The 12,781-nt window shown below is 45.2% G+C and overlaps 1 protein-coding gene across 4 annotated transcripts in view; it reads left to right on the top strand.

The window, feature by feature from the left end:
* Positions 1-12,781, top strand: part of LOC137301143 (kazrin-like) — a 656,751-nt gene that overhangs the window by 306,583 nt on the left and 337,387 nt on the right. The window lies entirely within an intron of this gene.

The following is a 12,781-nucleotide window of genomic DNA, read 5'->3' as shown; positions in this document are numbered from 1 at the left end:
AGATCAAAACTGAAACCTTCCTGTTCTGTATGGTTCAGCTAAACACTAGCCAGTGCATTTAGCAACTGAGCCACCAGTGCAGGCCTGTTACATCAGCACCACACTTCATTATTGGTACTGTACTACCACATCAGTGCCGTATTATCCCATTAGTCCCATTCTGCCCCATCAGTGTATATTATCCCATCAATGGCATTCTACCCTATCACTATGTTGCTTGCTTTCTGATAGCAGCAACAATATCAGACTTTATCAGGCTGTAATGTGCATGTGTGGACATTGGGTGAGGATAGCATTGGGATTGGCTGTGATACTTCCACATCCAAATAGTCTGCCAACGCTCACTGTCTTGGCTCACATATAAAGAATGGCCACATGAGCAAGGTATAAGATGGTCCCTGACACTAAAATGTACCCCAGCAGTTTCAGAAGAGGAATGGAGATAACTGGAAAATTAAAATAGGCCATTGCCTCTCATGTTCCTTACTCGTCTAGTCAGAGCAGTCTGAGCTCATTTATCTTGGCCAATATTGAAATGAGTTTTACCAATAATTCGTGTTAAGGAGTCTGGGTTAGGAATGTAATTGCGGACAAGTTCCTGAGCGACATCCTTTCACCATGATATAAGTTTCATTATTGAAAGACATACCTTGCCACTCATCCTCGTATCTGAGCAATCATGCCCATTTTATAAAGTACATCCACTTATCTACTTGCTTGTGACAAGCCATAGATTCTGGGGCCTAAAGCCACCCCTGAATCCTAAGCAAATCAGGCTACAGCTCTTGTCTTCAGCACTTGGCTGAGTTATTAGTAAATCTTCCTCATGTTGGAAGAGAAAGAAGAAAGAACTTGCATTTATATAGCGCCTTTCATGACCTCAGGATGTCCCAAATTGCTTTACAGCCAATGAAGTACTTTTGAAATGTAGTCACTGTAGTAACGTAAGAAATGCGGCAGCCAATTTGCCACACAGCATGGTCCCACAAATAGTAATATGATAATGACCAGATAATCGATTTAGTGATGTTGGTTGAGGGATAAATATTGGCCAGTACACCAGAGAGAACTCCCCTGCTCTTCTTTGAAAGAGTGCCATGGGATCTTTTACGTTCAACTGAGAGGGCAGACGGGGCCTCGGCTTAACATCTCATCCGAAAGACAGCACCTCCGACAGTACCGTGCTCCCTCAGCACTGCACTGGAGTGTCAGCTTAGATTTTGTGCTCAAGCTGGAAAGAACTAGTTTGGCAGTAGGACCCTTTTTACCAATCGACTGCAAGCAACAACAAGTAGCAGTTATGTAGTACCTTTTAATGTAAAAAAAAGTCTTAAGGCACTTCACAAAGGTATAATGAAAAAAGTGCATGCAACTCTGATTAGTATTAACATCCTTAATTCAACTCAGTTCTACAGAAAATGATTTGAAAACAAAAGGTAGGGGTAGATTTTCAACATTGCCCGAGTGTAAAACTGCCATTGTGTATCAGACGCCCATTATAGAAACCGTCCAGTTTTATTTCCATTGATTTCCAGGACCCAGCATTTCCTGGGCCCCAAGAGTAGACATCAGACATGATGGAAAGTGCAGGCCCATTCCTATTGACTTATCACTAGGCCCCACACTCATCGGCATGGCACAGGGAAGAGTGATGCTCAGAGACTGAGCATCTCTGAGCTTTCTCAGTACTCCAGCATTAATAGAAAAATGCCTTTTCTAGATGTAAGAGGGTTCAGAGGCGCCTGTCTGGCATGATGGCTCATTTATATTGGTGATAGACATCAAAGCTTGGTGTCTAAAAGCAGATGTATCATTCTATGTGGGATTTGAAGAGATGAAGACCTGTCTGCATGTGTATGATGGAGTGCAGTGTACAGCACTTTTCCAACCAATTGAAACCCCACTGCTGTTAATCTTGTCTCTAAACCCTCCATAAATATGTTGAGTAGCACAACAGAGGAATTCACTGAGGAGTTTGCTTGATTCTGAGGCTCCTTTGAATAGAGTTCAGAGAGAGATCGAGAGCATACTGAAAGTCAGTGCTTGAAAGAAGATTTCCCTGTGGTGCAGAAGATCACAGCTTCTCACGTCTTTTGAATTAACTAGTCACCAGTCAAAATATAAGACAATAAACGGTGTAAGAAGCACGCAGTTAGCAGTCAGCTAGCCAATGTGCCGTACAATGACCTTTTTTGGCTGGTGATTTTATATTTGTTAACAGTTCTCTACAAACGAGGTCTAGTCAGAGTCTATCAAGCAGCATGTAGTCAACCAAAGTGAGATAGGTACCAGAGGAATGGTTGCCAAGGTTACAAATGACAAAAGCCTCCTGCCCTTTCTAAAGGATGACGCTGCCTTAATAGAAATGGTGCACACGTTGCCTCAAGGAGGTGGAGAGCAATTCACTTGTGGAGCTACATTTTTAACCCTTCGACTGGCAACGGGTTCAGAGAAGTTTCTGCCACCTTGAGCCAGCTGGTTTTATTTGTTTCAGCATCACAGTGCTATTAGCCGAAAGCAAACACTAATATTCGAGTAATAAAGCATCCAAAATATAAGGATTTATTGCTGGAATGTTAATCCCAAACTACTAAAATAATCTCAAAAAAAATATCATTCACCCTTTCAAGGGGAAGATTTCCTGTGTGCTCTAGAGGGCCAAAAATCTGCGGCCCTTCTGCCACAGTTCCACTGCAACTCTGGTGGGAGTCCGGCAAAAAGGGAACTGGTTAGGCTGGGATTTGTATATATTGTTCCAGGACTTCTCCAAGAGTTTCAGCTGGGCCTTGTTGAGGGTGGAACCTCCGCCCACTCCAAACAAGGTCAGTGGAACACAAGGGGGCATGGCTGGGTCCAGGGGTGCCCAAGCAGGGAGTTTCCTCGGCAGCGGCCTGGGATATGCTGGGTGCAGTATTGGCGGCTGGTACTCTGAGTGAAATTAGGCAAATAGCCGTCAGAATTATGGGATCCTTTCAGGGGTACAAGCATGGGACCTGAAGGGAATAAAAGTTTTCATTTACCCCGATGAGGCAAGTTAATGCTATTTATGGGGGGTTGGGACCAGTAATCGCACACACCCCCACCCCACCACGCAGCCAGCCAATGCTGGGATTCCCGGTCACCTCTCTATATCGAGCACCCACACTGTGCACCTAGTGACATGGGTGCCTAGCCAGTAAGTTTAGATTAGGTGCCTTTTCCCCAGCCCACTAACTTTGACAGGGTTAGTGCTGGAGGTCATCAGCGAGTGTATCACGGCATATATGTCAGAATCAGAGCTCTCTGGAATTTCGGCCTCCTAGATGGAGTAAAATTGTCAACGAGTTCTTGATATTTGGATACACCTCATCACAGAGGAAATCTTAAACTAGTCAGGGTGCTCTCAGAGAGCACAAGTAAACTCATCTGTGATGTGACGAAGGCTGAAGTGATTCCTCGCAAATGCCTCACAAAAGACCCTTCACCAATCTCATCACAGCCGATTCAAATTGACCATATATCTTTTTTAAGAAAGCACTATAACCTGATCAGTAATGCAATGACATTGTGTTCATCTCTTCTGGGAGTGTAATACTTTACTGATTGTGAAGATTGGAGTCACAGCCTACTGATTGGGAGTGTAATACAGTACTTAACTGATGATGAGTGTAATAATCTACTATTTGGTGGTGTGATAGTGCACTGATTGGGAGTATAATACTTTACTGATTGGGAGTATAATACTTAGTTGATTGAGAGTGTAATACTGAACAATAGAATTTCAGGACCAGGGAAGAGCCACTTAAGTGGAACAATTCCACCCTTTTTCATAGATCACGCCCACCTGCCCATTTTCTCACCATATATCTCAATCTCCTCTGTCTCCATAAAGATATCAAATTGACTTGAACCCATTTATACTGTCCTTCCACAACTTATTCCATAATTGTGTTAACCTTGGGTGGAAGAGTTCCATCGGACTTCCCCTTTTGTTCATGGCAACGATGTATCATGTATTGGCTTCTTTCCGTCACCTTGCATATGGAACTAAAAACCAGGTTCAGTCACAGAAAATGACACAACAGCCTAAGAACTGGCATTATCTTTGTGACAGTTATCAGAGGGAGGGCCCAATCCATTCAATTCAAATACAAATTTAAATTTCCTTTGTCCTAGTCAGATTGTGCAAGTACATCTCAGCTCGTCTGCTTTAAAATGAGTTGTCTTTGTGAATCCAAACGAGCGCAATCGAAAGGACAGATAGACATTCAGTGGAGGGTCAGCAATGAACCATCACACAAGGTTAATACCCAGGGACTTTGTGCTAAGTCCAGTTCACATTGTAGTTTAGCACCACAGATGCGACTGTTGTATTCTATCTTCCGAGGCGGCACAGTGGCTACTGTGAATCTACGATGTGCTATTGCTTCCATTCACTTGTCTATTTACTGTTTAATTAATTTGTTTGGCAGTTAATATCCTTATTCATGGCGAGAGAAGTGTTTATTCTGCCTCCTTCCAATGTCGAGGAAGATTGTGTGACAGCAGGTGATATAACTGGTGATGGGGGAGGATTTCTGTTCGACCCCTGGGCTCACTACAAATCACCCAGATATTGGGCAGGTAAAGCCATACTTAGCCATTGGGAGCAATGGTTCCCCTAGAGGAGCTGTCTGAGACTAAACCCGAGAAAAGTCTAAAAACTGGGAAGTGTGACACTAACTTCTTCATTTTTAACTTGTGTCACCTGATATTTGAACCTTTCATCACACAGTTAGAGCTAGGGGACAAAGGAGCAGCACTCCACCTGTGATTAAATAAAGGACTTAAATAAGAAGGATATAAAATAGACTTCCCCCACAGCTCATTGGTTAAGTGTGGCAACTGATCCTGTGAGATAAGGAGGTTCCACACTTGGCCCATGATCTACACTTGGCCTCCATGTCCCTGGACTAGGGGGGTGGGGGGAATCAGCCACAGCTCCCTCGTCATGGTCCAGTGACCTCTGCTGGAAAATGCACATGCGTGGATTGTTGGTTGAGGACAGGACTGGACTCAGCTGTGATACCCTCCTACAGTCAAATAGCCCATTGACACTCACTGACAAATGGCCATATGGACAAGGTTGCTGGTGGTCAGGAAACGGCCACTCTGCATGAGCAGCTATCTCAAGGAGAGAGAAAATGACGAGAAGGGGGGAAAAAAGGAAGAAAAAGATGCAGAATTGCATTTGGCTCAAAGACAAACACTTTGCCTGACATTTACTGAGCATTAAAGCAAACGGAGATATTAATTTATCAGGTTTCACTTGATTTAACTGTCCGTACCTTGCCTTTTTAAGTTTTATCACAAACCCTGCGATCCAACACAATTAAAATTATCCGAGATTACCTTGTGTAGAAAACGCTTTGTGTGTTTTCACTGTAATAATTGATCTTGGTTCAAGGGCTTAATTTGACATGAAAATATTATTGGGTTTTCTGGGACCATTCTCTATTCAGGACCTCAGGCAGTTCAGGCACAATGAGATGTTTACTTAGTAGCCCAGGCAAGCACCTTAAATAAATCTGACATTGATTTGCTTAAAATGAGTAGATAGCAGAGCTGAGAATTAAACAGCCCGCAGCACTCGCAATTCTACAAGAGTACTTTAAAAAACAGATGGGAGTTGTGACATTTGAAAGAACTGAAAGGGACAGTTAATCGCCTGTCCCTGACAAACGGGGTCACAAAGCGTCCCATGAATAATTCTTACCCTTCAGATAATTTTCTCTTCAGTCCAGAGAAGCCCATGGGGTATACCTGGGGTATTTTCCCACGGCGCCTGCTCGTTTATTTATCTGTTGCGTCTTTAGTTTATTTTACATTTTTCCTTCCTCATTATTCTCTTCCCCCACCACCCCCCCGCCCCGCCCACACTCCTGAATGTGCTGACATGCTCTGGGGTACGCCCTACGATGCCTCACCTCAAGTGTTGCTTGTGTGACCCCAGACTCTGGGTGTCAGATGTGGGGAGCATCACATCTGAGCCTGCTCTTGTCCTCACCCGATACCCACCCAAACGCACCTTCCCGCAAGAATCACTGGAAAGCGATCAGGAATGGGAACCTTGGCTGATTCTTTCCCTCCCCAACCCAGGGAAGCTGAGGTCAATTGTACCACAATGCTGGCTGAGAACAGTTAACTCAGTACAGGTAAGGGATTGAGTCTGAGACCTTTCTTGTGTGGATGGCTCACATATAAAGAAAGAAAGAACTTGCATGTTTCATACTGTTTCATGACCTCAGGACGTCCCAAAGTACTTTACAGCCAATTAAGTTCTTTTCAAGTGTAGGCACTGTTGTAATGTAGGAAACGCTGCAGCCAATTTGCTAACAGCAAGGTCCCACAAACATTAATGAGATAAATGACCAGATAATGTTTTTTGGTGTTGGTTGAGGGGTAAATATTGGTCAGGACACCGGGGAGAACTCCTCTGCTCTTCTAAATAGTGCCATGAGATACTTTACGTCCACTTGAGAGGGCAGATGGGGCCTTGGTTTAATGTTTCATCTGAAAGACGGCACCTCCGACAGTGCAGCATTCCCTCAGTACTGCACTGGAGTGTCAGCCTAGATTATGTGCTCAATATATTTAGACCATTGGGGAGCCAATTCAAGAAGATACCAAGCAGCCAAGGTGTTACCAGACCTCAGACAATGATGCTCTAGAAGTAGAGGTTTCTGCTTCATTCTTTCTTTCCCTTTCTTGCAGGCAAGTACCTACCATCCACTGATGGCTTGTCAAGATTAGCAAAATCAAGATGGGGAATCATAAGGGATAATTTTACTAATCCATTAGTTAAATTTTGTGCACATTCAAAGTGAGAGAGGTTAGTGCTGGAAAATGGAACTCTTTCTATTTTTGGCATGCATGTCAATCCTGGGTCAAGTACGCACTGGTTACACACAGAGTAAAGTTCTTTCTACACTGCCTATCAAGCACTCTTAGGTCAGGTACAGCACTGGTTAGATGGAAAGTAAAATCCCCTCCACAGTGACCCAACAATATCTCTGCTCCAGTAAAGCCCCATACTGCACCTAAAATAAAAACAGAAAATGCTGGAAATACTCAGCTGGTCAGGCAGTATCTGTGGAGAGAGAAACAGAGTTAACGTATCAGGTCGATGCCCCTTTGTCAGAAAGAAGGGAGTTCTGATGAAAGGTCATCGACCTGACACGTTAACTCTGTTTCTTTCTCCACAGATGCTGCCTGACCTGCTGAGTATTTCCAGCATTTTCTGGTTTTATTTCAGGTTTCCAGCATCCGCGGTGTTTTGCTTCCCATACTGCACCTTACTCCCATCGCGTACATCAGCCATCCTGGGCCTCTCCTGAGTGAGATTGCCAACTTAGTGACAAAGTTGTGCTGTGACATGGTGATCACTGTGAACTAGATTGAGCTGGCCCAATCTCATTTCACGTGGGGACCTTACGGCCAAAGTTAATTTATTAATATTCATAAGAGTAGAGGCTCTGAGATGAGGGATAGCCTGAGCAGTTGGTGATGGTACAACTGCCTGGTTGAGGATACAGCAATGACCTTGGGTAATCTGTGAAAGACAGGAAGTTTCAGAACACAGAAATGATGATTGCACTGATTATTCATGGGCCTGTCCAGACACAGAACTAATGGCAAATTTGGAGCTCTGTAACATACTGCCAGCTACGTCAGCTTGGAGCTCCCAGAGTAATTCCACTGTAATTTTCCTGTCTGTCTAGGGCTGAAAGGGAGTAATTTTGAGTTCAGTAACTGTAATAACAGTTGCTTATTTTAGCCGGTGTGGCTGAATCAAAAGCAAAATACTGCGGATGCTGAAAATCTGAAATAAAAACAGAAAATGCAGGAGAGACTCAGCCAGTCAGGCAGCATCTGTGGAGAAAGAAACCGAGTTAACGTTTCAGGTCGAAGACCTTTCATCAGAATTGGAAGATGTTAAAGAGTTAAAGTTTTTAAGCAAGTACAGAGTCAGGGAAAGGTGGGGAGGGAGGGGAGGAAAGAGCAAAAGGGAAGGTCTGTGATAGGGTAGAGGGCACGGGTAATTAAATGACAAAAGGGATGATGGTGCAAGACAAGGAAGGTGATAATGGGACAAGTTAAGAAACAAAAGATTGATCAGGAGTAGTTGTAAATGGCAGCAGCAGAACCATTACCAGCACTAGCTGACCGAAAAAATGGGAGCAGTGTTTATGACCTGAAGTTATTGAAATCAATGTTGAGTCCGGAAGTTGTAAAGTGCCTAAAGGAAAGATGCTCTCGACCCAAACTGGAAAATTTCATCAACTTTGCTTCCAATTTCCACCCTTCCCTCACCTTCACGAGATCCATCTTCGACTCTTTCCTTCCCTTCCTCGACTTCTCCATCTCCATTTCTGGGGATAGGCTGTCAACCAATTTCTATTATAAGCCCACCGACTTCCACAGCTACCTTGATTAACTTCCTCCCACCCCGCTTACTGTAAGGATTCTATTCCCGTCTCCCAGTTTCTCTGTCTCCGTCGCATCTGTTCTGACGATACCACCTTCCGCACCAGTGTTTCTGATATGCCTTCCTTTTTCCTCTGCCTTCCTTTTTCCTCAACCGAAGATTCCCCTCCACCATAGTTGACAGGGCCCTCGACCGTGTCTGTCCTGATTCCCGCATTTCTGCCCTCACCCCTTCCCTTCCCTCTCAGAACATGATAGAGTCCCCCCTGTCCTCACCTTCCACCCCACCAGCCTCCACATTCAACCTATCATTTCCGCCACCTCCAGCATGATCCCATCACCAAACATATCTTCCCCTCCCCTTCCCTTTCAGCATTCCAAAGGGACCGCTCCCTCCGCAACACCCTAGTCCATTCTTCCATCACCCCCAACACCCGCTCTCCTCCCCACGGCACCTTCCTATGTGAGCGCAGGAGATGCAACACCTGCCCCTTCACCTCCTCCCTTCCCACTGTCCAGGGCCCCAAACACTCCTTCCAGGTGAAACAGCGGTTTACTTGTACTTCTTTCAATTTAGTATACTGTATTCACTGCTCACGATGCGGTCTCCTCTACATTGGGGAGACCAAACGCAGACTGGGTGGTCGCTTTGCTGAACACCTCTGCTCTGTCCGCCAGCATGACCCTGACCTGCTGGTCACTTGCCATTTTAATTCCCCTTCCCACTCCTACTCTGACCTCTCTGTCCTCGGCCTCTTACACTGTTCCAATGAAGCTCAACATAAGCTCGAGGAACAGCACCTCATCTTTCCTTTAGGCACTTTACAACCTTCCGGACTCAACATTGATTTCAATAACTTCAGATTGTAACCACTGCTCCCATTTTTTCGGTCAGCTAGTGGTGGTAATGGTTCTGCTGCTGCCATTTACAGCTACTCCTGATCAATCTTTTGTTCCTTAACCTGTCCCATTACCATCTTCCTTGCCTTGCACCATCATCCCTTTTGTCATTTAATCACTCGTGCCCTCTACCCTATCACAGACCTTCCCTTTTGTTCTTTCTTCCTCTCCCCTCCCTCCCTTTCCCTGACTCTGTACTTGCTCAAAAACTTTAACACTTTTAACATCTCCCAGTTCTGACGAAAGATCTTCGACCTGAAACGATAACTCTGTTTCTTTCTCCACAGATGCTACCTGACTGGCTGAGCTTCTCCAGCATTTTCTATTTTTATTTTATGGTATTTACCTGAGTAGCTCAGAAGCTCCAGCATTTCACCTTTGGGTTACTGCAGGTAATGAGCAGATATGGAGAGGTAATAATTCATATCAGTGACATTCAGCTAATCATCCATGGGTGTATATATTTCACTTTTCTTTCGCAGTCACTTAGCTGGTGAGAGAGAGGCATGCTGAAAACAAATATCACTGTTCAAAATGAATTTATAACAAATGAATGTCTCACACAGAGGGAAAAAGGCAAAACAAAACACTAATAATGCAGGATTCAAAGCTCCACCTTCTGCGTATGAAGTGCAGGAAGCCACTGGACAGAAAGAACTTGCCTTTATGTTGCACCTTATCACATTTCTCAAAAAACTTTGTTTCACATCCAATTAATTACTTTAATGTGCACTGACTGTCGTTATATAGGCAAACATAGTATCACTTTGTAACAGCAGGATCGCTCAAGCGGCATTGTGTTGAATGACCTGTTAATCTATTTTTGATGGTGTTGGTTGAGGGCGGATTGTTGGCCAAGGTACCAGGAGGACTCCTTGGTCTTCTTCGAATAGTGCGGAGTCTATAATATCCACCAGCGCAGGCAGACGGTTTAACATGTCGTCTGAAGAATAGTATCTTCATCTATGCAGCACTCCCTCAGTACTGAATCAAAGTGTGGCCCTGGATCAGGTGCTCAAAATCCTGCTATTGGGCGCAAATCCACAACTGCCTGACTCAGAGATGTGAGGTGTTATCAACTGGTATGTCCTATCCACAAAAAACAGGACAAATCCAATCCGGCCAATTACCTCCCATCAGTCTACTCTAAGTCATCAGCAAATTGATGGAAGGTGTCGTCGACAGTGCTATCAAGCGGCACTTACTCACCAATAACCTGCTCACCAATGCTCTGTTTGGGTTCTGCCAGAACCACTCGGCTCCAGACCTCATTACAGCCTTGGTCCAAACATGGACAAAAGAGCTGAATTCCAGGGGTGAGGTGAGAGTGACTGCCATTGACATTAAGACAGCATTTGACCGGGTGTGGCATCAAGGAGCCCTAGTAAAATTGAAGTCACTGGGGATCAGGGAGAAAACTCTCCATTGGCTGAAATCAGACCTAGCACAAAGGAAGATGGTAGTGGTTGCTGGAGGCCAATCATCTCAGCCCCTGGACATTGCTGCAGGAGTTCCTCAGGGCAGTGTCCTAGGCTCAATCATCTTCACCTGCTCCATCAATGACCTTCCCTCCATCATAAGGTCAGAAATGGGGATGTTTGCTGATGATTGCACAGTGTTCAGTTCCATTTGAAACCCCTCAGATAATGAAGCAGTCCGCGCCCGCATGCAGCAAGACCTGGACAACATCCAGACTTGGGCTGATAAGTGGCAAGTAACATTTGTGCCACACAAGTGCCAAGCAATGACCATCTCCAACAAGAGAGAGTCTAACCACCTCCCATTGACATTCAGTGGCTTTACCATCACCGAATCCCCTACCATCAACATCCTGGGGGTCACCATTGACCAGAAACTTAACTAGACCAGCCGCATAAATGCCGTGTCTATTAGAGCAGGTCAGAGGCTGGGTATTCTGCAGCAAGTGGCTCACTTTCTAACTCCCCAAAGCCTCTCCACCACCTACAAGGCCCAAGTCTGGAATGTGATGGAATACTCTCCACTTGCCTGGATGGTGCAGCTGCAACAACATTCAACAAGCTCGACATCATCCAGGACAAAGCAGTCCGCTTGATTGACAGCCCATCCACCACCCTAAACGTTCACTCCCTCCACCACCAGCACACCGTGGCTGCAGTGTGTACCATCCACAGGATATACTGCAGCAAGATCTCCATCACCTAGAAAGACAAGGGCAGCTTGGGAATACCATCTCCTGCAAGTTCCCTTCAAGTCACACATCACCCTGATGGATATATATTGCTGTTCCTTCATTGTTGCTGGGTCAAAATCCTGAAACTCACTACCTAGCTGCATGTGGGAGCACCTTCACCACACAGACTGCAGCGATTCAAGGAGAAAGCCCACCACCATCTTCTCAGGGTAACTAGGGTTGGGCAATAATGTCAGCTTTACCAGCGATGCCCACATCCCAAGAATCAATATACACAAAAAAAAAATACCAACTGACCCCAGTGTTCTGATTTAGGATTTACCCACCAGTTAGACGACGGCCCTTCCCAAACCTTCAGGCCCAAAAAACCTCAAGACAGGTCAACCCAGCAAGTGAGAAATATAAGTAAATTCACCTACCTCACAATCCCAATGGAGAACCAAGCTGGAAGGGACCATGTGTCAGAGATTCAGGGTTAGAATATTGTGGCCTTGTCTTTACCCTTGCAGTCCCGTCCTCACTGGGAACCTGGGATCGATGAATTTACCCTGTAAGCTTAAGCAGAAACTGAGTTGCCTGAGCTTTGTGCGTCAGATTACCAGGGGCTCGCTGGGCTGCATGCGTCCCACAGGCCGTACTTGGGACACCCCAGCCACAAACACTCAGTCTTTGACTGTTGTCCGGGTGGAGGCAGCTGGGCATCAGTTTACGCAAGGAGTTAAAAAAAAAGTTACCTCTTTGATCTGGCCCAATTCCAAAACACACATTGACTCATACGGCTCTTCTATTTGCGCTAACCTAACGCTTGATCAGATTTCTCCCTTGTAGCAGGCTGCAAATGTGTACTTAGCAAACTGCATCTCACAAACACTCAAAGACAGATGGGGTTGTTCGCCATTGGGGGCATTGGGGGTCAGATGTGAAAGCTTCAAGACGCACTTAATATAAGGCAGTTCCATTCATTGAGGAGGTGGGTGAGGAGGAAGGGAATTGAAGGCCCATTGGTAGTCAAAGGTGAGAATACTAACTCTGCAAATGATATTTGTTGAAAACGTACAGTTAGGCACCCTCAATGCCTCAGTGTATAAATGAACTGCCAATGGTACTGAGCCAAACAGACAAGAAGGTTCTCTCCCTGGTCGTACTGTGTTTGATTAATCTCAGCCAGTTAAAGGGCTGTAACTGGCCTCCTAGGTTAGGGAAGGGAAGGAAATCACTCAGGATTCCTGCTCCTGATTGCAATCCAATTGCTGGACAGTGTGC

This window comes from Heptranchias perlo, chromosome 32 (assembly GCF_035084215.1).
Source record: "Heptranchias perlo isolate sHepPer1 chromosome 32, sHepPer1.hap1, whole genome shotgun sequence".
Classification (NCBI taxonomy): Eukaryota; Metazoa; Chordata; class Chondrichthyes; order Hexanchiformes; family Hexanchidae; genus Heptranchias; species Heptranchias perlo.
This window is presented reverse-complemented; position numbering and strand designations above follow the sequence as displayed.